Consider the following 25,331-nt stretch of genomic DNA (forward strand, 5'->3'; position numbering starts at 1 on the left):
GAAATATAACCACCAACTGTACGTACGTTTAATATTCCAATAATCAAACAAAATCTAAATGAACTATTTAGAGGAAAGGTGAGGTATCATAATAAATATATAAAACTATTTCTTTAAAATAATGCTTCATGATGTTTTTATTTCTTTTCATTCATTGAAACACGACAGATTTTTATTTTCCCACAAAACTACACTAACTTTTGTTATTATTGTATATTTAATGAATAATTTACGTGGTGATGAAGAGTCACGCCTCCGTTTTGCATGGTGACTTGGAAACAATGGCCAATAAAGTTAAAGAAATATCTATAATAATCCTCTACAGACGCACATCAATGGCCTAACTCTTGTGGGGAAAATAAGAATCTGACGTGTTTCAATGAATGAAAAGAAATAAAAACATCAGGAAGCATTATTTTAAAGAAATAGTTTTATATATTTATTATGATACCTCACCTTTCCTCTAAATAGTTCATTTAGATTTTGTTTGATTATTGGAATATTAAACGTACGTACAGTTGGTGGTTATATTTCAAGTTTAAGACAATCAATAAACCAATATGTTCTGACCTATCATGAATTACTGGGGATCTATGGTCAAAATTTACTTAGTCGGTGTTAGTATCCCTTTCGGTCGGCTAAGGGAAAACATTTTATAAAAAACAGATGAAGAGTAAATGTTAGTTATTCCGGCAATTTCTAGTATGGCTTCACATTATAGGTTCGATTTCGGGACCACTTTCAAAAAATATGTTTTCACACAATATTGCAATAAACATACTTGCCTTGGAAAAATCTTGAGAAATATTGGATAAGAAAAGAGCTCGCGGTTTAAGAGCAGGCATGTTTAGTCACCTTATATATATACGTTTTCAGCAACGTCTTGTGACATATTACATACATAAACTACATAATACATTAGTTTTCCCTAAAAAAATATTATTCCCTTTTATTTATTTCCCTTGATTTCCCTGGATTGAAATGACCCTAGTTATTGTAATCCGATAAGTAAAACTGTGTTTAGCTATAAATGTATTTTATTGAAAATACATCCAATTTATTCTGAGTAGCTAAGTAACACGTTCTCCTTTTCAGCTAGAATATTGATAATAATTTTATGCAGATGCATATTGTACTATAGTAAGTATGGGATAAAATAAAAATAAAAAGAAATTTTTTATTAACATATTTAGAGATGTTTTATTAAGCTCTAAGAAAATCATTTAAATCAACGTGAACTCATTTCCCGCCAATTTTACCTGCCTCAAGCCCCCTCCACACACGTACACCTGCAAACCACCCATCCCACCTCGCCACAAATCAAAACAGTTGTCAAAGGGCATCATAAACACTTATTTGGAGATGGGCAGTACTAGAATTCTCTGTTTTATTAATATATAACATGGTCAACATAATCACATTTTCCCCCAAGTAGACATTGGACACCCCATATCACGAAAACGCCCCCTCAAACGCCTGATCACCACCAAGATTAGGAATCTACGCAAAAAACTGGTCTAGATAAACTGGGTCTCATAAATTCACGGCTACGGTGGCGACCCCCCCCCCCCCCCTTCAGCCACCGGACTGTTATGGACTTGAGATGTGAAGGAATGTCTTTAAATAATTTATATAACATTTAAAGCTGGTAAAAAGACCCACAATAAGCAGATATAGCTCTTACACAATACATCTTTAATAAGCAATTACATCGGCACCGTATGCATGGCTGTATTTCTACAGATATGTTTTTATAAATGAAAGATTACATACATTACTTACAAGCTATGGTGTATTTACGTCACGAACTTAGGTGTGTTTTTTTAAATACCGTTGAATACAAAAGGACGCTTTATTTGTGAATGACATTGCCTTCGACATATTTGTTGGCCAGCCTCTTTCAATAAATTAAAATATAAGACATTAAAAGGCAAATATGATTTCACGTATGAATAGGGTTCACTTTATATCCTTAGATAATAGAATAGGCCTATTGTTCTACTGTGCAGAAATATTGATTATCAATAGAAATCAGCATTAAGATAAATATTTTAGCAATATGGTATTCCTATATATTTTTTGTGTTTCATTGAAGTCATTGGTATGTCAGTTTTAAACGAAAGTAAATGTATTGATCATGTATAGCGAGTATACATCGAAATTTCGCGAATGTTAAATTCACGTTATAGCGAGTAAATTTTAAAATTCCCGGCACAGAGAATTGCTTTAGTTTAAAATTTATGATGTATAAACTTATAGATAGCTTTTCACAACACAAAATAAATCAAACCATCACACTTAATAAAATCAGCAATTTTATTCTTCTACCGAAACAACACCATTTGGCCATTTTAAAGGAGCTAAATCGCTAATATTTGGGACCTAGAAATTGAGACAGATGTGTCGCAAAGCATATGATAAGAATGTATATAAACTGATTTACATTCAATCTTTTCTGTTTTTACGTAATTTCTAATCAGTAATTATGTTCGGCGAAATACCCCAGAAGTCTCGATCGAATGGCAGTCTCTAGCGTCTGGTTATTCCAGTCTACACCGATAGTATTTATTGCGCATGCTCTCCAGATAAGAATACGTCGTCACCGTTTGACATTACTTATGGAATATGTCTAGCCTCGTTCTTCGAGTCCCTAATGGCGCTTAAACGCATTATGGTACACGATTCGTGTACCAATGGTAAGACGTTTATTTTGTCTTAAATATTGGATATTGAAATAAGATCACAACATCAATGTTGATTTAAATTGACAAATAATTCGTGTTTTCAATGTCGAAGACTTTGGATGATAGGGAGTTAGAGACTTAGCTACTTTAATGTCATATCCACAAAAATGAAACTAGAATTGAAAAAAAAAGGAAGCTTCTTATAGTAGTTAGGTTTTATATTTAGTAACGCAAAGATTTCAACCCAAACGGGAACATTTAATCATCCAAGTTTAAAATCAAACCGTATTTAAAATACATTTCGTTATCAACAACATCGGTACATAGCCAATGATGTATTCGCTATAAAACACGCCTTAAATTTAATGTAAGCTAGCTATACAGCGCCATTTTTAACGCAAGCTTGCTATACAGATGAATGTGAATGTAATCTTGCTATACGGTGTGAATTTATATCTAAGCTTGCTATACAACTAGAATTGTATTGCAATCTTGCTATACAGCGTGCATTTTAATGTTGACTTAAGAGTGCGAACCCGAATATTTGCAACATTGCTTAATGTAGCTAAGTCTCTAACTCAATATCATCCAAAGTCTTACACGTTGAAAACACGAATTATTTGTCAATTCAAATCAACATTGATGTTGTGATCTTACCAGGAAAAGGCAGGCTTCTGATATCCAATATTTAATACAAAATAAACATTTTACCATTGGTACACGATTCGTGTACAATAGTGCGTTTCAGCATCATTTGTAACAAGTGACCAGAAAGGACGAGGCTAGACATATTCCACAACTCATGTCAAACGGTGACGCCATATTTTATCTGAAGAGCATGCACAATAGACTGGAATAACCAGACGCTAGAAATTGGCTTTCGGTTGAGACTCATGCTGTATTTCGCTGGACTAACTGATTTGAAATTAAGAGTCAAAACGGAAACAATTGAATGTAAATCAGTTTATATATAATCAGATTACATCATTATATGCGTTGCGACCCATTTGTGTCAATTTCTAGGTCCCAAATATTAGCGATTTAGCTCCTTTAATCGAGAATTTTGCTGACTATAGATATAGATAGAACCAACGTTGAGATGTATCTGATTTTGTGATTAGTTGTCGACAATTTAAGCAAAAAATAAAAGGTCACTAAAATAAGCACACCATCAAAGATCGAATTAACACGTCAGATGCATTATGCAAGAACTAAATCTGCCAATTGCGATGCTTTTACTGGCTTCAAAGGTTATATAAATTATTATTTGGACATTATTAACATGTCAAGCACATAAGCAACTCTGTAGACAATCGGATGGCCCAGTTAATACCCGCCACATCTGCGTTAAAAACCAATATGTCCAGAACTCACGAAGACTGAAAACTGAGACTTCGTTTATTATCGTGCAAAGTTAATCGCAGGAAACAATTCATGGCTGTTCTTGTCAAAATTCCCAATATTCCCAACTTCGTTCAGAATAAAGCAATTTAACTAAAAGTTCAATTCATTTTTCATTATATATTTTTGAACTATTACAGCAAGAACGACCAATCCTTAATTAAATACTGTATTTTGACCATAATCAAGGATGTTTGTCTAAAGTTCGGTGTATAGATAGAATAAAAGTACACGAACAGTGAACAGATGGATTCTGTCTTGAACACCCAACCGCAACTATCTTTACATGCGTCCTCCAATAAAGTTTCTTAAATATTTGTAAATCAAAGATATGATGACAAAATATTTTGGTTGTCATCTTTCTTTTAGATAAATACTCAATATTGTGAAATATATTTTAAAGAAGCTGTTGAATTAAGTCAATTTATTTTGATTAGTGTGCTGGAACAAAATCTATACGATTATATTTTCAGGTTTTTTACCTGCTGGTAGTGGGACCCAAAATCAGCTATTTACGTACTTCACTTAGTAAATGAACACTCCCTCCCCGAACTTAATTAAAACGACACTTCTATTCTTTTTTTTCATCCAAATCAAAAAAAAAAAAAAAAAAAAAAATTAAATAAACTGGGCCTTAACGTTCTTCTACCCCGACTGTCAAGAGTTCATTTAGGTTCCCACCAATTTGTACACGCGACTTCGGTTTTGTGTCTCACCCGAACGATTAACGTTGTACCAATGACAACGGGGAGCCACGCCGGAAAATGCCGATGAACTTTCTCGGCCAACACGGGGATCGAACACGGTGCCTACCAGTTAGCGAGCCATTTTCTTACTCACTGGGCCACCGCTGCTCTCTATATCAAAGAAGTTTAGTGACTTTAAAATAAAAGGAATTCATGTACGAAGTCACCCAAGTCTAACGTTATAAGAACTTGCTGTCTATTTGGGTGTAAGTATCATAGTTGATGAATACTTTGAGGTATGTTATTTGTATGTAATTTCCTATATTTTCAGAGTGTTTGTAGAAGTAACAGCGCCTTTGTCAGTTATGTGTGTGTATAATAAATAATCAATGATATAAACCATCAAATTCAAGGATTTTAGGACATCCGAATTAGTTTAAATTGTTATCGAGGCTCCATTTAATGGAAGCAACCAACTGAAAATGAACTTTAGCGTAGATATTCAGCTAACAAAAGTGTGAGAGACATTGAAACAAGTTTAATACGAAAACTAGTCCTAAAAAAGGCTACATATTTTCTAATTTAAATTTACGTTTTGTAATTTTGTTTTAACTTTTCCTCTTTGATTTACTTCAGTAGGTCACAGTTGTAAATTTTCAAAAGATATTTGAAGAAATCAAAATTAAACGTGTTAGATTATTAATATATTTTCATTCCAAATGAAGTCCTAAATAACAATGCTTTTATTTATACGACTTTTTGACTGCAGATGGGTGTTAGTAAAATTACCAAGTTAAAGACTCTGGCTTACAGTTGGGTAGATTTGGATGAAATGTTTCGTCGCTGAAACGCAATATTGTTTTCAAATTAAAGTTTAAATTTAAATCTCATTGACAACAATACATTTTGCTAACCTTTTGCATTGAGAAAATATTCGAACATCCCGCAAAATTTTTGCATAGTTCTCTTTAACGCCTTCCGCACAACGTCTTGCCGGGGATATCACTTCATCAGAAGTGAGCGTTAAATAAAGCTATTTCCCACACGCACTCACAATTAATCGGATAGAGATAGGTGGTGCATGTATCTTGTTTTCGACTATGAAAAATCAACCAAACCTATCTTTAATACAAGAAGAAGTGGTATGAACCATCTCACTCAAATTTAACCAACTGTAAATGTGTGCCTTTAACATTTTAAAAATATATTTTAGTAGATCACAAAAGACATATCAGTATAAATAACCCAATTTATATATTCTTCAAAAAGTCAAAATTTCCATATTCTATGAAAATTAAAATACCTTAAGATAGGCGTCATCTTTAAATTTAAATGCGTTATGAAATGCCTTAATACGGAAGGTTCCTGTCTAATACTGTGCTTGTTATGTTAAATTGTCAATTATTAATAACCATAATACCGTTAATCCATTGTCTTATTGTTGATGAACGAACCCGTTTCTCTTTATAAGCTGTTATCCCAGATAAAAATGCATCTCCTATGACAATGTCCATATTTATTGATATCTTAAGAACATACCAAAGTAAAACCCAACCTTTATATTGTCTGTATACCTATTATTGTAAATATAGCAAATAAAGTTATAAGAACCGGCTTTTTGTAGTTCTTAATTGAAACTGGTCTATCTTAAATTTAAGACCCGAGGGATTTTTTATATACACAAGCGAACAAAATTATTAGAAATCCAGGATGATATTAGCATTATACACGGCGCAATTGCAGGATGTATTCGAACATTGCGCAATCTTCGTTAAATTTTGTCTTAAATGTAGCTTGTGGGTGTCATAAGGGGTTTATGTAAAAACTGAATAATAGATTTTCAGGTTACAAGAATAGAAAGAAAAATAATATGACTACCACACAGGATCGAGAAAAAGATCAATTAGCCCATGGCGTCTGCTTTTTGTCATCCCAAAGTCTGAGATATGGGTAATCAATGTACAACAGGAATATGTGTAGATATATTTGAGATAATACATAAGTAATCTTAACTTAGCTAAATCACAAGGGTGTATTGCAAATCTTCGGGGCTCTCTAAGGTTATCCAAAATAATCTGATTATTAAGAAAAAAAGTCATGTATTTCTTATCGCCACACAGGGAATAATACAGAGCATAGAATAGTCATCGCCTATTAGGATAATGTTATGCATGAGGGATCTGTTTTTCTTGTTGGCTAGATTGCTCATTCAAAGAAGCCGGGGATGGGTTAAGAACCGCACTTAAAAGATCTTGGTGCCCCAATATATATATGTGATAAACAACAGTGAGGCTGATGTCCATCGCCACACTAAATAGACACATATTAATTAATTGCATTTATCTTTTTGAAAAGGAACGAACAATCAAACTGATTATCTGTACTTAGTCTAACCAGAAAATGTTCACGATCGAACTCTGTCAAGGTTTTGAACTACCTGGTAGTGAAACTTTACCCTAAGTATCATCACTCTCCATAAGTTATAATCAAAGTTATCTTGTCCCAAAGCGCCGACCAATGAACTTGCTTAGCTCTGCTTAGCTTTAGCAGAAAATGTCAAGGCATTCACCCAATGAACATCTACATCAAGTTTAAAAATTCCACCTCAATTAAAAGCAGAGTTGTTATGTTCCAAAGTCTTGACCAAACAAATTGCTTATCGCAGCTTAGCCTAAGCAGAAAATCCTCATCATCGAACTTAGTCAAGGTATTGATATAGTGAATCTGGGTTTCACCACCTTCACCCAATTAGAACCAAAGTTATCGTGATCCAACCAATCAAATTTCGTATCTCTGATTAGCCTAAGTGGAAAATGTGCATTCAAGGCATTCGCCTAATAGACACCTACAGCGAGAGTTATTGTGTTCCAAAGTCTCCACTAATGAAATTGCTTAGCAGAGCGTAGAACCAAAGTTATCGTGTCCTAAAGGATTAACCAATCAAATTCCTTAGCCCTGCTTAGCCTAAGCAGAAAAATACCCACCTTCGAACTCCATTAAGGCATTCACCTAGTAAACACCTACACTAAGTTCGAACATTCTAGCTAAATTAGAAGGAGTTATTGTGTCCCAAAACGTACAGACCCATTTTAATAGTCCCCTGCTTTCCTCGAAAGGCGGGGGACAATAATAAACTACAAACAACCACCAAGCACGCGATAACAGTTTTTCTGGGATTTTATACACGTCATTATTAATTGCGACAAAACAGGTAATTAATTTTTAAATTAAATATTTTAAATTTGGCATCGAACAAAGCAGACATTATGCGATGCCCCCATTAATACGATGGCTTGAGCACGTGTCTATTTTGCTAAATGGTTAAAAAGAAACGTTTCCCTTGTCCTATGGAAATGTGACTGTAAAGAATAAGAGAAAAGTTGTATATTACGTATAATAAACCAGTGACTGTATTCCATACAAATATCATCGTTTTGTTTTAATGTACTTTTTCAATAGTATAGTACACATACTGTACCTAATAAATACCATGGTAAGTGAAGAAAGCGTCCATAAAACAAGTACATTGTAATTAGTAAGTATATCAAAGCAAGAGCCCACATGGGCTTAATCGTCAATCGGTGGGTTGGATTAGGCTAACGATATATTATGCCTGCATCTGCCGGTTATCTAGGCTAACAATTATTTTTTAACATGATTACAATTATTCTTAACAAATCTCATGATAAACACTTAATAGTCCACATTTTTATCTACATGATAGTACAATAATGTTTATATTCGTCCCATAAAAGTTCCCATAAAAATTCACATACACAAATCAGAAAAAATACCACCCACGCAACATATCTACCATTGGTCCCAGTCGATTACGTGATTTAGAAGAAGTCAATGAAGATGTCAATTTGAATCTGTCCGGCTCCTATCGGTTAGATTGAACAAAATCTGAATAAGCACTATCCAAGCAACATAGCTACTTAATTTGGTTCCTTCACAAATGAGGCTGATCTATTACCGGAATCCATTTAGTGGTTTAGAATAAGACGTCACGTTGAAAATGTATTAATTGCCCCCCACCTCCCTTTCGATACAATAGGCATGGGTGACTATACTGTATCAGATCTGGTCATTCCTACCAACTATGTTCAAAATCCATCGACGATTCAGGACAAAAAGTAGAAAAACCTCATTAGTCCAGGCATTTTAACTCACTTTCGCACCACTCCGAACAGTTGCTGCAACAGAAATGCCGACCAAGGTTTATGGTCGGTCTAGACGTATATTATCCCCCTCCAACCCCCCCCCCCCCACCCAAAAGTCCCAGTCCGAAATTCGTGCCCATATTTGCAAAAATCCAAAATGGCCGCCGGTTTTAACTGGAAAATGCCAAGTTTCATCCAATTATCATAATCTGATCGAGTTTGGTACCAAAATATATGCTTTCGGGGTAGCTGACTCCATTTCCATACACATTTTGGTGATTAGTTATACCGCGTTGTCAATATTGGGAACTAATTCCAGATGACGGTCATTTTTTGCGAGAAAATTCGAATTTTACAAAATGACCACATTTGGCAGCCGATTCCATTTTCGACACATTTTCTCATCTTGGTAATTAACTGTTTCCCCTGGGTCAAAATATGTGGAAATCCCATTGAAGATTTGCGGATTAAGAATAGTCGAGTCTGCCTCAGATCTAATACTAAGGCATTCATCAAGCATCTAGACTCTCTGGCCGACCACTGCTCACTGCGGAAGCAGCGTAGCAGGCATGATGAAAAGGGCTACTCTCAGTTCACCGTGGACGCAGCGTCGTGGGCGTGTCCGATTTCGATCACCAACCTCTAAAATTGGGCCAAGATGGCCAAAACTATTGAAGCACACAACGAATTTATTTCACAAAATGATGAGACACAGATTGATCACGATGTGCAGTGAAACATTGAATAATGAACTGCCCACCGTCATTCCGAAAATGACGAAAAGATAACGGGTATCTGAGGCCGACAATAATAAACCGATTAAGATCCCTAAAGTGCGGAAATAACAATTTCTATGGCAGAAAATTTAGGACATAATAAAACTTGTAAAGTCATGACTAAGTCGACAATGAGCCAAGGGCGTGCTAGGGCCCCCGAATGAGGGTAGGCAGGCCACAGTTAGGGCACTTTAGAAGGGGGTAGGGCAGGATCAGAAAAATTTGATTTCTGTGGCACATGATAGAATCGATTTGACGTCTATTTGAGCCATGACATACCATACATTCACACTTGGTTAAGGGATTATGATTAAGGGACTGGTATTCCTTACAAAGGGTACCTGTCAAGTTTTATTCGATTCTGTTCCGTAACGAGGGGGGGGGGGGTAAGGGGGTAGAATTGAGAGTAGACTGCCAACCCCAAGAACGAGAAGACGATCAAGATCGGCATTTCTATTGCAGCAACTGCCCGCACTTATGCTATCTTGCCTGGACTACCTCTCTAAACATGCCCCGAGAGGTCGAGAATCCTGATTTGATTAATTCACCACACACGCAACATGGTGTTGGATAAGGAGTGGAAATTTGCTGAATAAGCACTAGGCAAACAAGCTGCATATCCAAATTCGTCAGGTTAGGAGTAGAAGTCGAAAATCTTTAACCTTGTCAGTCCATATGGCATTTGGTTAATCAGTTGAATAGTTCTATTAAATACTTTCCGAACAGCAAAGACATCCGAAATCAAACATAAACTGTAAATCCCTGCCCTTAACATTTAAAACAAATTATTTTAGTAGATCACAAAAGACATTTAAACAATTCCATTTATGTTCTTTAAAATGCAGAAGATTCAAAATTCGTGGAAGATTTCAAGAACAGTATAAGACAACGCAATTAACGTTATCGTCAATGAAATGAAATGAAATGGAGTTTAACGTCCTACTGTTCTGCTCCTAACCTGGGCTAATGAGGACGGGCATACGCCATACAGTGTGCTATGAGGGAAATTTTGCCCGGGCAGCGGCACTATCGCCTACTCTTATATCGAATTCCAACTGCCAAGGGATCTTTTACGTGCACGCCAATGTGTACACGGGACCTCGGTTTTTCGTCCCATCCGAACGACTAGACAGCTTTCCTTGTCAGCCCCTCCGTCCTGCATCACTGACAAGGGAGAACCACGCCGGAAAATCTGGATGAACTTTCTCGGCCAATGCAGGGATCGAACACCCGACCTCCAGGCTAGCGAGCTAGCGTCTTACCCACTTAGCCACGTGATCCCCCCGTTATCGTCAAATTATGAAATGCCTTAATACGTAAGGACTCTGCTTCTTATGTTCAAAATGCGAATTTTTGTATTGTATTGAACAATGATTAGTCAATTATTTATAACTATAATACCGTTAAACCTTTGTTTTAGCCTATTAATTGCTTTGACGATAAACTAACGCGTCTATCTTCCGCAGCTGTTATCCTTGATAGAATTGCATCCACCAGGGGAATATCCAAATTTATTAATATTTTCAACTTTTGTGTCAGTGAAGTTTCTTGTGGAATTTTATGATTTTTATGGTGTTTTTATCAAATTTTATGATATTTTTATCATTATCAAATATTATAACTGCAAGGACAGTAAATAACTTATCTCCGGTCCATGAAGTAGTGTTCATCCAGTGTTCTGCGGTTATGAACGTCCCACCAGTGGCACTGGTGTATTAATGGTCGCAGTCATCATCTCCTATGTTCATATACCCATTGTGGCTAAGTGGGTAAGATGATGGCTCGCTAACCTAGAGGTTGCGGGTTCGCTCCCTGTGAAAGTTCATCGGAGTTTTCCGGCATGGTTTCCCCATGTCAATGGTGCAGGACGCAAGGCCTGACAAGGACAGCTATCTAGTCGTCCGGGTGGTACGAAAAACCGAGGTCCCGTGTACACATTGCCGTGCACGTAAAATATCCCTTGGGAGTTGGCATTCGATATAAGAGTAGGCTTTAGGCAAAATTTCCTCATAGCACATTGTATGGCGTATGCCCGTCTTCATTAATCCAGTCCAAGCAAATTTCATTTAATCTCATTTCATATACAATCATAACAATAACTGAACATCGTTAAATAGAAAATGAAAGAGAGATGCAAGCTGAGGGTCATTAAATGCCTGTACGATTATCTTATTCAAAACCGGATTTATTAGTATAAAAATTTATTATTGGGAGTAGCGATTTATATTTTTCCATTTTATGATAATTTTTTGAGAAATTACGAAATTTTATGAAAATATAAATGTATTTATATTGTACGGTTCCTGAAAGAGTAAAATATCGTATCTCGTGTTCGGTACCCATCATTTACAACCACAAGCAAATTGCTTTCAAAATGGAATTAAGTATTAGTGGTCCAGGACAGTAGGCATACTCTGCCCCGTGTGCGGCACTAACATTTCTAAACGACCAACTGTTACTGTAAACGTTGCCAGATAACCAGAGGGGTTGGACGACCGAATGGTTAGCGTGTGCACGTTGTATCATAAGATCTGTTTTTGAGTCAACTGGCGTGGTTTCGAGTCCCCGGTTGTACGTGACAAGGAATAGGGTCATCTGTCCAACCTTGTGGGTTTTCTCCGGTTTCCTCCCACTGCTAAAGACCACTACGCCCAAGCGAATTATTGGAATAAAATTGAACCATATGTTAGTCCTGAAACGACCTGGTTTGTGTCGAGTGGATGTTAAACCCCTCCTCCCTCTCGCCAGATAACCAATCAAACAAGATTTATACGTCTCGACGGCCGAGTAACATTTCTTCGAATGGAATATAAACACAACCAAACTATCTAACCAACAAGAAAAAGCAGATTTCTTGTCCACTACATAATTTAAATAAGCGTTATTATTAATTAGACTTGCAAAAATTATTCGTTGAAAGTCAACCTGTGGATAAATTGATACCCACTAGATAATGTCTACAAATTGCATGTTAAGACATTTGTATTGAGAAGTGGAAACCCGAATTAATGCCTATAACATGCGTGATCGCTATTCACGTAATTTGTGTTTGTGAGTTGGATTATTGAAAATGGCGTAATAGAGTCTGTCTGGTGGCCTAATGTAACTATAGACTCACTGTCTGTGTTATATTGTCTTTAAACCGCCTTCTTCCAACAAACCTTAGTTTTAGTGCCTGTAAGTAAATGGCATCTGTTGAACGCTCACTTAAACAATCACCTCTTAGCAACGTGATTAGGCATTTCTCTTTGGCCAAGTAAACGAATTACCACGACCAGATGGGAAAGGTCAGCTTCAAATGGCACTTTGATACTCTAGCATGAACCGTCGAGATTATTGATGAGTAAAATGACATCATATGCTTGACTTACGCTTATACTGCAGACAATAAAAGTCAAATTATTCAGAAAGGCATGACCTCTTGTACCATTTTAAATTGGTTATAAACATTATCAGTAATGATGTCTCTCGTTGCCTTCTATAGTAATCCAATATGTAGGTGTTTTAACGAATCCCATTATAATCTTATTAAACGTTTCAGAATGGTAGTGTTTCCTAAAATTTGAACTGTTGCTGAGTGAACGGGAGTCTCTTGCAGCAGTATTTATGACAAATAACCATACATATTTGTTAGATCGGGAATCACGATGGCTAAGTGGGTAAGACCCTGGCTCGCTAGCCTGGAGGTTGGGTGTTCGATCCCAGCATTGGCCGAGAAAGTTCATCCAGATTTTCCGGCGTGGTTTCCCCTTGTCAGTGATGCAGGACGGAGGGCCTGACAAGGACAGCTGTCTAATCGTTCGGATGGGACGAAAAACCGAGGTCTCGTGTACGTAAAAGATCCCTTGGCAGTTGGAATTCGATATAAGAGTAGGCCGTAGCAGTTTGTTAGTTTTAAAAAGATAGGTATCCTTTTTGTTATCAACGTATTATGCAGGAATTGTTTTGACGACAAAAATGTACTTATCATTCTTGGCTGCCCACAGCCTTGCCCCAACCCTTTAGATCATTGCTCACCAGTGACCACATCGTATATGCACTTTTACTGAAATATAGGTGACTGCAATGCAATATCAACAAGGAAATTGACATTTCCGGTATCAACTGCAAAACATTTAAAGCAGCATGCAAGGTCTGGTTTAAGGATTTGCCACAGTTAAGTTATATGGTTCTGCACAATATGATACTTTTTTGAAAGTAACTGTATTTCAGCAACCTATTTTTAAAGTTACACACGCATATTATTCGGTTTGCCTGATCATTTATACTGAATCAATTATTCACAATGATGTTTATTCAAGTCAAAGTGTTCAAATATTCTCATCCAGATGGAAAAAAAACCCAACAAAACCAAAACAAAACAAACCAGCGGCTTCCAGGCAGGACACGCAAGAGATTGACAGAGAACAAGCTAAAAACAAACGGGATTTTTTGTACAATCAGGGGCAATAATCCAGAAAGTTATGGTCCGAAGTGCGGAAATATCAAAAGGGACTGAGATCTTTGGAATATAAAGATATTGGATGTATCGTTCAAAAAAAAATAAAATTGTGACCTCTAAAAGAGTCCACTACCTTCGTATTGCATACTTTTACACAATTTACATATAAAGAGTGGCCATTTTGTCGCACAGTTTCATTTCGATTTTCCCGAAATTTAAATTCCACCTTCATTATGGTGGAATGGTGATATATTTAAATCGTTTTTAAAATCAGAAAAAAATGTGACCTCTAGAGAATCCGCAAGCTAAAAATGCGATTTTTCGAACAATCAGGAGCCATAATCCAGGAAGTTACGTTCTGATATGCGTGATTATCGAAAGGAACCAAGATCTTAGTGTGTAATGGTGATATATTTACATGGTTTTTTTTATATAAATTGTGACCTCTACTGGGACCACAAGCTAAAAACATGACTTTTTGTACAATAAAGGGCCATAATTCCGGAAGTTACGGTCCGATATGTGCGAATATGGAAAGGACCCAAGATCTTTGGGTTATAAACATGTATTTTAACTTTCATTAAAATCGGATCAAAATTGTGACCTCTAGAGATCTTTGGGTTATAAACTTACATGTCAAGTTTCATCAAAATCAAAAGAAAATTAATTGTGACCTCTAGAGGTTGCACAACCTTGATATACCGTATTTTTACACTATTTGAGTACCGAGGGGCGGCCATTTTGTCTGTCAGTTTTGGTCATGAAAATGTGGGCGTATAAAAACAACAACACACACACCTCAAATGTGCTGGGAGTCAATATGCGGGTTGGAGTAGGACGTCCCCCCCTCCCTTTATTCCTTCTTTCGCCGAAAAGCACCGGAAGCGGAAAATGAGACCAAATGACTGGTATGACTGGACCGGTGCTTGCATTTCAGTAAGAATCAAAATGCAAATCATGAATTCCCAGCAGATATGATCGTAATGGAGAGCCAATATTAAAATTTAAATTATTTTTTGGTCGTCACTCGCTTAATATAAAATCATTCAATTTTATGAAGGACGTCTTCCATTAATTTTCGTTTCTTTGTGAGAAGTGGATTACTTGTATGTCTGGAATCCGGTTCAAAACCCAGCCATTCAGTGACATTGTGTTCCACGTTTCGGTATTCTGCACTATTTGGCAGATCAAAGTCAAAGGTTACTTTTTCAGTCTGTTTTGATGTGCAAGTACTTTATTCAAATTAAATACCTCCCATCCTTAAATTCCTGGAATTCACTGGGGCATATACGGAATGTAGTTATGGATTTTATTCATCGCCTTATGACGTATATGTAACCCACTTTCTATAGACACAAAAGTCGGATTCGGTTTGTTACATAATTCCTACCCGTCGGCTTTTCGGGTAGAAATCATGGAATAAGCTTTATTTTGTAGGTTTTGATGTTTGATTACAAAAAACCAATGTTGACATTTTTTCTGAGTAGTTCTTCATGGTATGGGACGCCATTATTTGAGGGTAGCCATTTTGCGATAATATTCCAACTCATTTTATTATTTTCACCTTATTTATAATGTTATCGACATATCAACTGTGATTTGGCAATGTATCAATGTTGGCAGGGTTCATGACTATACTTCAGATTGTTTTCAATCATTTCAGGATGATATTTCCAAGATGGCGACCATTTTTGGCGGGAAAATCGGACGATGTGCTGATTTAGATTAAGTAGTATTGTTTGGTGTCAAAATATATGTTTTCGAGGCCATAGTTTCCATTCCTGACATTTACAACCTTGTAAAATGATCACATGTTCATAGACTTAGCATATTTCCAAGATGGCGGTCATTTTTTGGCGGGAAAATAGGACGATGTGCTGATATTGATTAAGTAGTCGTCGTTGGTGTCAATATATATGTTTTCAAGGGCACTGAATCCATTTCGGTCAGTAGCAACTGTGTAAAATGATTATTTTGCATATTTACAATATGACGGCCATTTTTGGCGGGAAGATGGAACGATGTGCGGATATTGAATAAGTAGTCGTCTATGGTACCAGGATATATTTTTTGGGGAGCAGGTTCCATTTTTACCGTTTACAACTGTAAAATTATCACATGTTCACATATTTAGCACATTTCCAATATGGCTTTCATGTCGGGCGGGAAAATGGGACGATGTGCTGATTTTGATTACGTAGTAGCGTTTTTGTGTCAATATTTGTTTTTCGGGGGCGCAGATTCAATTTCTGCCATTTACAACTGCGTAAAATGGTGGTATGTTCACACATTCAGCATACTTTTGTTTGTGGCAGGACGTTTTCTAAACACATTATTGTAAAGGTTTCTGAATCCAATTCTGCTATGTATAAGCTTGTAGCATGTTTCTGGAAGCCTGTGCCGAGTTTACCCATTAGGTATATTATCCAACAATGTAGTAGTTGAACTCCAGCGCAATATCATTCCACATGTTCGTTCTACATTCATCTTGGAAGTCAGTTGATAACATAATCTATGCTATGAGGGCTTCTTAGCAAGTATTTCATTTACAGCCACGTCCCCACCACTATCATCCACGTTGCTGCCAGGCTGGAACAAAGCTCCTGGCCATATGCTTGCTACGCTGTTACGACCTTTATGTATATATAGGGAAGATACTGAGCCTCGTCCATCAGCTCCAGTCTAGCACCCAAAAAGGAAACCTCAAGAAAACTATGAAATGTTCTTGATTGGTTGTTTTCTGCTTTAAAAGTGAATTAGGACGGGTGAGCGTGGCACAGTCTCTATAGGCGTGACGAGAGAACGCCTTACGCCTGGTAGGCATGTCACTGGAGTGTGGTGAGAAAGTATCCCGGTCTGACTGGTAACCGTGAGATCATGGTGGGAACACTTTTTCGCGCAGCCAGATCTTGGCAATGAGCGCAGAAAGATCTTGTAGTAAGCGTTTGGTGTGGTCGTTGCAGGCGCATGATGGGCACGTGGCGTAAGCACCATGCTGCCGCTATGCTCTTTTTGCCTTCATGCCAGGAATAGGCTTTACTTTCCCAGGAAAATCGATGATAAATAAATGCTAATAATGTGTTTAGAAAACGTTCCACCATCTTGGAAATATGCTAAATTGGTGAACATACGACCATTTTACGTAGTTGTATATGACAGAAATCGAATCTGCCTCCCCGAAAACATATATATTGTCACCAAAGACAACTATTTAATCGACATCAACCCATCGTCCGATTTTCCCGCCACATGTGGCAGCAATATTGGAAATATACTAAATATGTGAACATGTGATCATTTTACAAGGTTGTAAATGTCAGAAATTGATTCTGCGCCCCCGTAAACATATATATTGACACCAAACGCTACCACTTATTCAAAATCTGCACATCGTCTCATTTTCCCGCCAAAAATGCCCGCCATCTTGGTAATATGCTAAGTGTATGAACATGTGATCATTTTACAAGGTTGTAAATGTCAGGAATGACCACGAAAACATATATATTGACACCAAACACTACTACTTAATCGAAATCAGCACATCGACATATTTTCCAGCTAAAAATGGGCACCAAATTGGAAATATCATCATGAAATGATGGAAAACAATCTGAGACATAGTCATGAATGCCGCCAATATTAATACATTGCCAAATCACAGTTGATATGTCGATAACATTATAAATAAGGTGAAAATAAAAAATAATTTGGAATATTATCGCAAAATGGCTACCCTCTAATAATGGCCTCCCATACTGTGAAGACCTACTCAAAAAAAATGTCAACATCGGTTTTTTGTAATCAAACATCAAAACCTACAAAATAAAGCTTATTCCACGATTTCTACCCGAAAAGCCGACGGATTTACATTAACGATCGGACTACAAACCATAATAGGGACCTTTCGCATCGGTACGAAAACGAACACCAAAACGAACATCACCAAAACCAACATATATTCGTTTACGTTTTCGTATCCTCTAACACGCGGTTTCGCAAGCCGACGTGCGATAATAACTAGAAGGCGTTAATTTCCACTCCATGAACTTCTCGGTCAAGGCAAAGTTTTCAATCGATTTTTTCGGCAGATGTACAACAAATCAAGCAGAATATTCCTTGAGCACATTCTACGAGCGCTCCACAATCAACAATATACACATAGGCTCGAAAAATGGTGAAATATTCAATATATGAGACAAGAAACATATTCGTTTGCATACCTACGTAAATCCAGCTCCATACGCGTAACGTTTTTAACTGGCCGAACCCTCATTACGGATTGACGTCACAAGTACACACGAATCGATGACGTTTTCGTACCGGTGCGAAAGGTCCCTATTATTGCATTGCCCTACGCTTACAGGAGTCATACAACATCGATATCAAATAAAAAAAAACTTAACACAGACACACCTTTCAATGCTACGACAGGCTTTAATATACTTACATTAGCTCGACCTGCTAGGAGTAGGACACAATAAGTATGCAATTAACCGAATGCTGATTTGCCAATATTATTTGGGTGTTAATAGTATTTTGATTTTCAGTGAAGTTAACAGATTGCAGTTTTATTATTTTATTAATAAGTTGGTTGCTCCTGTAAAGCACTGTTAAGACTATTTTGGCAGCCATTTGGAAATATCGCGTCATCACAATCATTTTCTTCCTTTATCTGCAAATGTAACAACCAAACTGTCTGGTGAGCTAGATAGGTTGGTGAATTATTCAAGTCATAATGGTTCGAACACTAGTAGTATGTGTAAGTGGTGCAACCTTGCGAGGACGACCCCAAACAACACGGTCATTATCTTGCAATCGCTGAAACAAAAGATAAAAAAAAAACACATTTAAAATCTACCATGCAATGTCAACTGGTTAACCGGCGTTCTATTTCGTTTTTAGATGAACCAAGCTTAAATTGTATGGAACAAATTGATTTGGGTGTCCGGGTAGTCTAACGTGTGCCTGTAGACAATGCTCTTTGCTAACGTTTTAATCCAAAACTTGTATATAACAAGCGGTTGCCATGCAAAATATGCCCACATTTTGCAAGAGACGGACAGAACAATCTAAAAAAAAGAAGCGATTTTTCGTACAATCAGGGGCCATAATCCAGGAAATTACGGTCCGATACGCGTGAATATCTACAGGAATCGAGGTCATCGGGATATAAACATATATTTTAAGTGTCATCAAAATCGGATAAAAATTGTTATCCCTAGAGGGTCCACAACCTTATTATTACATACGTTTACACTATTTGCGTACAAAAAGCGACCATTTTGTCGCGCAGTTTATGATGTAACGGTGATATATTTAAACGGTTTTTAAAATCGGATAAAAATTGTCACTTCTTGAGGGTCCACAAGCCAAAAACTCGATTTTTCGTACCATCAGAGGCCATAATCCGAGAAGTTACGGTCCGATATCCGCGAAAAACATACTTTAAAGTTTCATCAAAATCTGATAAAAATTGTGCCCACAACCTTTGTATCACACACTTTTACACTATTTGCGAACAAGGAGTGGTCATTTTGTCAGGTAGTTTCGGCCCGATCTTCACGAAATTCGAACTCAACCGTCATCAGGGTGTAACAGTGATACATTTAAACGTTTTTTTTTTAAAATCGTATAAAAATTGTGACCTCTACAGGGTCCACAAGCTAAAAACTTAATTTCTCGTACGATCAGGGGCCATAATCCAAGAAGTTCCGATCCGATATGTGCGAATATTGAAAGGAACCAAGATCTTTGGGATATAAACATATATTTTAAGTTTCATCAAAATTGTGACCCCTAGAGGGTCCACAACCCTGATATTACATACTTTAACACTATTTGCGTACAAGGAGTGACCATTTTGTCTGGCAGTTTCGGTCCAATTTTCACAAAATTCGATCTCAATCATCAATATGGTGTAATGGTGTCATAGTAGAACGTTTTTTTTTTAAATTTTTAAATCGGATGACAATTGTGACCTCTTAGAGGCACCACAAACTACAATCAGGTGTCATAATCCAGAAGTTGTGATCCGATATGTGCGAATATCGACAGGAACCGATATCGTTTAGTTATAAACATAGATGTCAAGTTTCATCGAAATCGGATATAAATTGTGACCTCTTAGAGTGTCCAAAAGCTAAAAACGTGATTTTTCGTACAATCAGGGGCCATAATCCATGAAGATGCGATCCGACACATGCAAATATCGAACGGAACCATGATCTTATGGAGATAAACCTATATTTCAAGTTTCGTCAAAATCGGATACAAATTTTGACTTGTACAGTTTCCACTAACAAATTGTGGACGTCCTAACGGACAGGAGCGAAAACCATACGTCCACATGGAAATGTGGGCGTATAAAAATAAGGTCACCTGCGTAACCCGATAGGCGTACGGGCTCGATGACAGTTAGGGGGGCAGAACCAGAAATGCCCGAAAAAAAATTGGGTTTACAGAGAGCGCCGGACTTCCTTGAGAGGCGAAGAGAGCGGAGCTTACCTTGCACCCCCTCCCTCTCTCTCAAAAGAAAATTTTGGAATATTTGACGGCTGCAAACCCGTTTTCCTGCCGTTTCAGCCCGTGAACAGTAACTTCAAAATGGTCTAATATAACCCTATTAAGGTGGCTGACTCGAATTCCAGTCAATCGTTTACAGTCCACAGTGAATACAGCAACTTCAATTTGGTCCAATATAGCCTACCTGGCTGACCGGAATTCCAAACAACCAATTAATCGTCGCTGGGTTCGGGGGTATACCCTCTCGGAGAAAATTTTGAAAATATAACCACCGCAAATCCGTTGTCTGCTATTCTATCCCATGTAAACTCCAAAAGTATCCAATGGTTTTGAAACCGAAATCCCACTCTGAATTCCAACCATCTAATCAGACTGTTGCAGTTGCATTCACAAACAATAATCGATGCTACAGGCAACCTTTTTTAATCCATAGTCAACTTAGTACAAATTCGTGGAATTCAATTAAAAGAAAAGTAAAATAAGTGTTATATTAGGGTTCGATAACAGTAAGGGAAGCAGAACTAGAAATGCCCGAAAAAATTTCGGGTTTACAGACAGCGGCGCCGGTTTTCTTCGAGAGGCGAAGAAGCGGATATGACCTTGTATGGGGTCCCCAAGAAAATTTTGGAATATTTGACAGCCACAAACGCGTTTTCCTGCTATTCCAGCCCGTAAAATTAGTGTTTTATTAGATTTCGGGCACTTTATTTTGCCAAGTAGATGAAATAAAAAATTTTTCTCACTTTACCCATCTGCCCGATTATGGTCTGGATAAGTTAATGTCTAATAATTTAGATGAAACGTGGTGTATAGTTTCATTACACTAATACCTGGACTAAGTTAGATAATGAATATTTTCAGCAGGGCGATAGACAATTTGAAACATAATAACTCCCCTAATTGAGGTAGAATGTTCAAACTTGGTGAGGCGTTCATGGTGTTGGTGAATGCCTTGATGGAGTTCGATGGGGAACATTGTCTGCTTGCGGTAACCAGAGATAAGCAATTTGATTGGTTGATGCTTTTGGGCACGATAAGTTTGGTAATAATTAACGAGTATAGATTCATTATATCATCGTTTGTTTATAAACAATATTCTATTCAGGTTGTCTGAATGGGATTGGGGAACAGACTTAGTCTATGTAAAACCCCTCTCCCTGTTATATCATTACTTTGACTAAGTTCAATGATGAGTATTATCTGCTTAGGCTAAGGAGCAATAAGCAATTTGATTGGTAAAGACTTTGTAGCATAGGTAGAGTGTTAGAACTTGATGTAGATGTTCATTCAATGATTAACATGAAGAAGATAAATATGCAATTAATTAATATGTGTCATCTATTTCTTCCGGGATTTCGGCGGGGGACACCAGCCTCACTGTTGTAGTGAGGTTCGGGGTTTGAAGAAAATCCAACAAACTTTGGGCTTATATTAACATTATATGATCAGGCTTACCATAAAAACTGCATACATCAGCAATGGAAGTCTGGCCATAATTGATTTTTGAGGATATAACCATTTGGACATGTAAAAATTGGAGCGAAACTGACGGACAAAATGGCCGCCCCTCGTTCGCAAATAGTGTCAGAATATTGTGTATCAGGGTTGTAGGCCCTCTGGAGGTCACAATTTTCATCTGATTTTGATGAAATTTAAAATGCACGTTTATAACCCAGAGATATCGGCCCCTTTTGATATTCGCGCATATCGGAACATAACTTCCTGAATTATGATCCCTGATTGGACGAAAAATCGTGTTTTAGCTTGTGGATCCCATAGGTCACAATTTTTAGCCGATTTAAAAAAAAAAACGATTGAATATATCACCGTTACACACTAAGATCAGGTTCCTTTTGATAATCGCGGATACCCGAACTTAACTTCCGGGATTTTGGCCCCTGATTGTTCAAAAAATCGCATCACCATAATAAAGGTTGAATTCGTATTTCGGGAAAATCGACGCCCTTTGTACGCAAATTGTGTAATACGAAAGTTGTGGACCCTCTAGAGGTCACAATTTTTATCCGATTTTGATGAAACTTAAAACATCTTTTTATCCCAAAGATCTCTGTCCCTTTTGATATTTGCACATTTCAGGCCATAACTTTCTAGATTATTGCCCCTGATTGTACAAAAAATCACGTTTGTTTTTAGCTTGTTCTCTATCCATCTCTTGCAAAATGTGGGCATATCCTGCCTGGCAGCCGCTGGTTATAAATGCATTAGACCATAATTAAAACTCAAATAACGGAGAAATTCGTGGTTTACCATATAAACGCCATATACAGAAAGTGTTTCTGTACTTATATTGTAGATGTATCCTTTATAATAATCCTATTATGTTTCCAATAATTATCACAGCTAAATATGAAAATAAATACACATCTAAAATAGAGCACCCGACGCACGCCCTTAAAAGATTAAAATTCGAGTTTACTTTAATCATACAAGCCTGGTTAATCAAGACTACGGAAATACATTTCGTTCCGTTAATTTCCGGTCTCAAAAATTTTGTGCGTTAGAGCTAGTGGGAACGAGTTTTTTTGCTATCTCCGATTATCTATCGTCTCTAACTCGAGGATACCTTGACAATCCGTTGGAAATAATGCGGCTCGGGAAGATTATATAGCCTAGGGGCGTCTTCCGATAATGCGCAACTGGAAACCCTTGTCCCACAGCAATACTAAATATACAAACTAGAGGAAATAATACTTTTAAGAACAACTGGCGTTTATTTCGGGTGCTGGTATATACAGTGAGGGAGTCATATAATAATTTTAAATGCATAATAATGAATAAAGAAAATACATATTACTATAACAATAAGAAATATAAAATGTCGACTGATATATCATTATATATATATATGCTTTATGTAATAAAGCTAACGTACTTTATGTAATAAAGTGAACGTTAAGGATACCATACGTAGCGCATGTACATGCAATGTCCTTTATATGGAGCATGCATGCGTGCGACTAATATTTGCAGAATATTTACATTATTAATTCTAGATGTAATCTATATAATCCATTAGAGCAGAATATTTACATTATTAATTCTAGAGCTGGGTGAGATGTAGAGTTCTACTTGGAACATTGTACATCGTTTATATGTCACCCAATACGCTCGTGGATATTATTAACGCATACACTAATTATGTGGTCTTTAAAATGTACCAACATTGTAAGCTCAGTATTAGAGGCTATTCTATTTGCTCCTCAATATAAAGTAATATACATAAAATATAAGACAATTAAAATATTACAATAAGACAATTAAAATTTTACAATAAGACAATTAAAAATAAGACAATTAAAATATTACAATAAGACAATTAAAATATCAAAATAGACATAGTGTAGTTTAGACTAACCTAGAGGAAAATAATACTTTTAAGAACAACTGACGTTTATTTCGGGTGCTGGTATATACAGTGTGAGTGAGTAAAGAGAGACGGGACTCACTCCCATATATACCCTAACGGCGCTAACCCTTATCATCAGTGTTAAGTAACTTTTAATCCTCTTAGTTTCTAAACTTAGTCTGAACCTAACATTGCAGGAAACCGCAATTAATGTTTCGACTCTAACTATATAAAAGTTGAATAAGAGATCTTGAAAACCATTAAATGTTTAAATAATTATAATGTGAATGAACTTGTGCAGGAAAAAGGCTTTTCGGTGAGATGTGATAAGACATGTATGACTAAAGATCTGAACGTAATATCTGCATACTATAACACCAGCAACAACCTAACTTTTAAACTCACTACGGCGGCAACTAACCATGTGGTTTTACGGTTAAATAAAAGTAAATTTCATATTCTTACGGTGTGGGTAAGTAGCCGCGAGAGTGTTTTTAAAAGATAGAAAAAGGACGAAACTACATGAATTGACTTTGAACCCAGAACCGTTAAAATATATGTCATTGGTTACAATCAACTAATTAAGAAATAAAATCGTCGAGTTTTAGCCAAAGTTTTAATCAAGTTCGTGACTACGTATGTTTAAAAGTCCAACGGGTAAAGAAGATTTTTTTTTCATGGCTTCATTAATAAATAAGTGCAGAATGAATATTGTCACGTGATTGTCTCTTTTGGGATTTAACTGAACTTTCCTCATTTAGGTCGTAGTGATCACAGATGAAAATGGCTGATAAGAAGGTATTTTTTTTTTAGCACAAGTATTGAACTGTAAATTACCCTAACTGTTGGCTTGTTTCATCAACTCCTGAACTAGCCAATACAGCAAGGCACTGTAATTTGAAGGTGTATGCTTCTGTTCCGGCTTTAGCAGCGTATGGGGCGTTTTTTTTTAGGTAACCCGTTGTCAGATATTTTCTCACCGGAGGTTTGTGTAATACTATTAGTTTTAATGTCAAATAATCTGTGTCCGGTTGCCTTTGTAGCATCGCCTTTGTCCGGTAGGTGTCGGGCAACCATCATTGGGCATTACGAAGGTGAGATCACTCGTACGTTTCTCTTTGGGTTCATCCGTTTCGCAACCTCTGCAAACGTTCAGATCTTCAGCGTCGTCAATAGTGCCGGCTATCTCCCGGTTTTGGTCGAATAACGTGTTGGCTATCGACACAGTGATTCCCATAAGGTCATTAGTAGTGACGTTATACTACTATTATCATTGTCATCATCATCAGGA

The sequence above is a fragment of the Patella vulgata genome, chromosome 3 (genome assembly GCF_932274485.2).
Source record: "Patella vulgata chromosome 3, xgPatVulg1.2, whole genome shotgun sequence".
In the NCBI taxonomy this organism is placed as follows: domain Eukaryota; kingdom Metazoa; phylum Mollusca; class Gastropoda; family Patellidae; genus Patella; species Patella vulgata.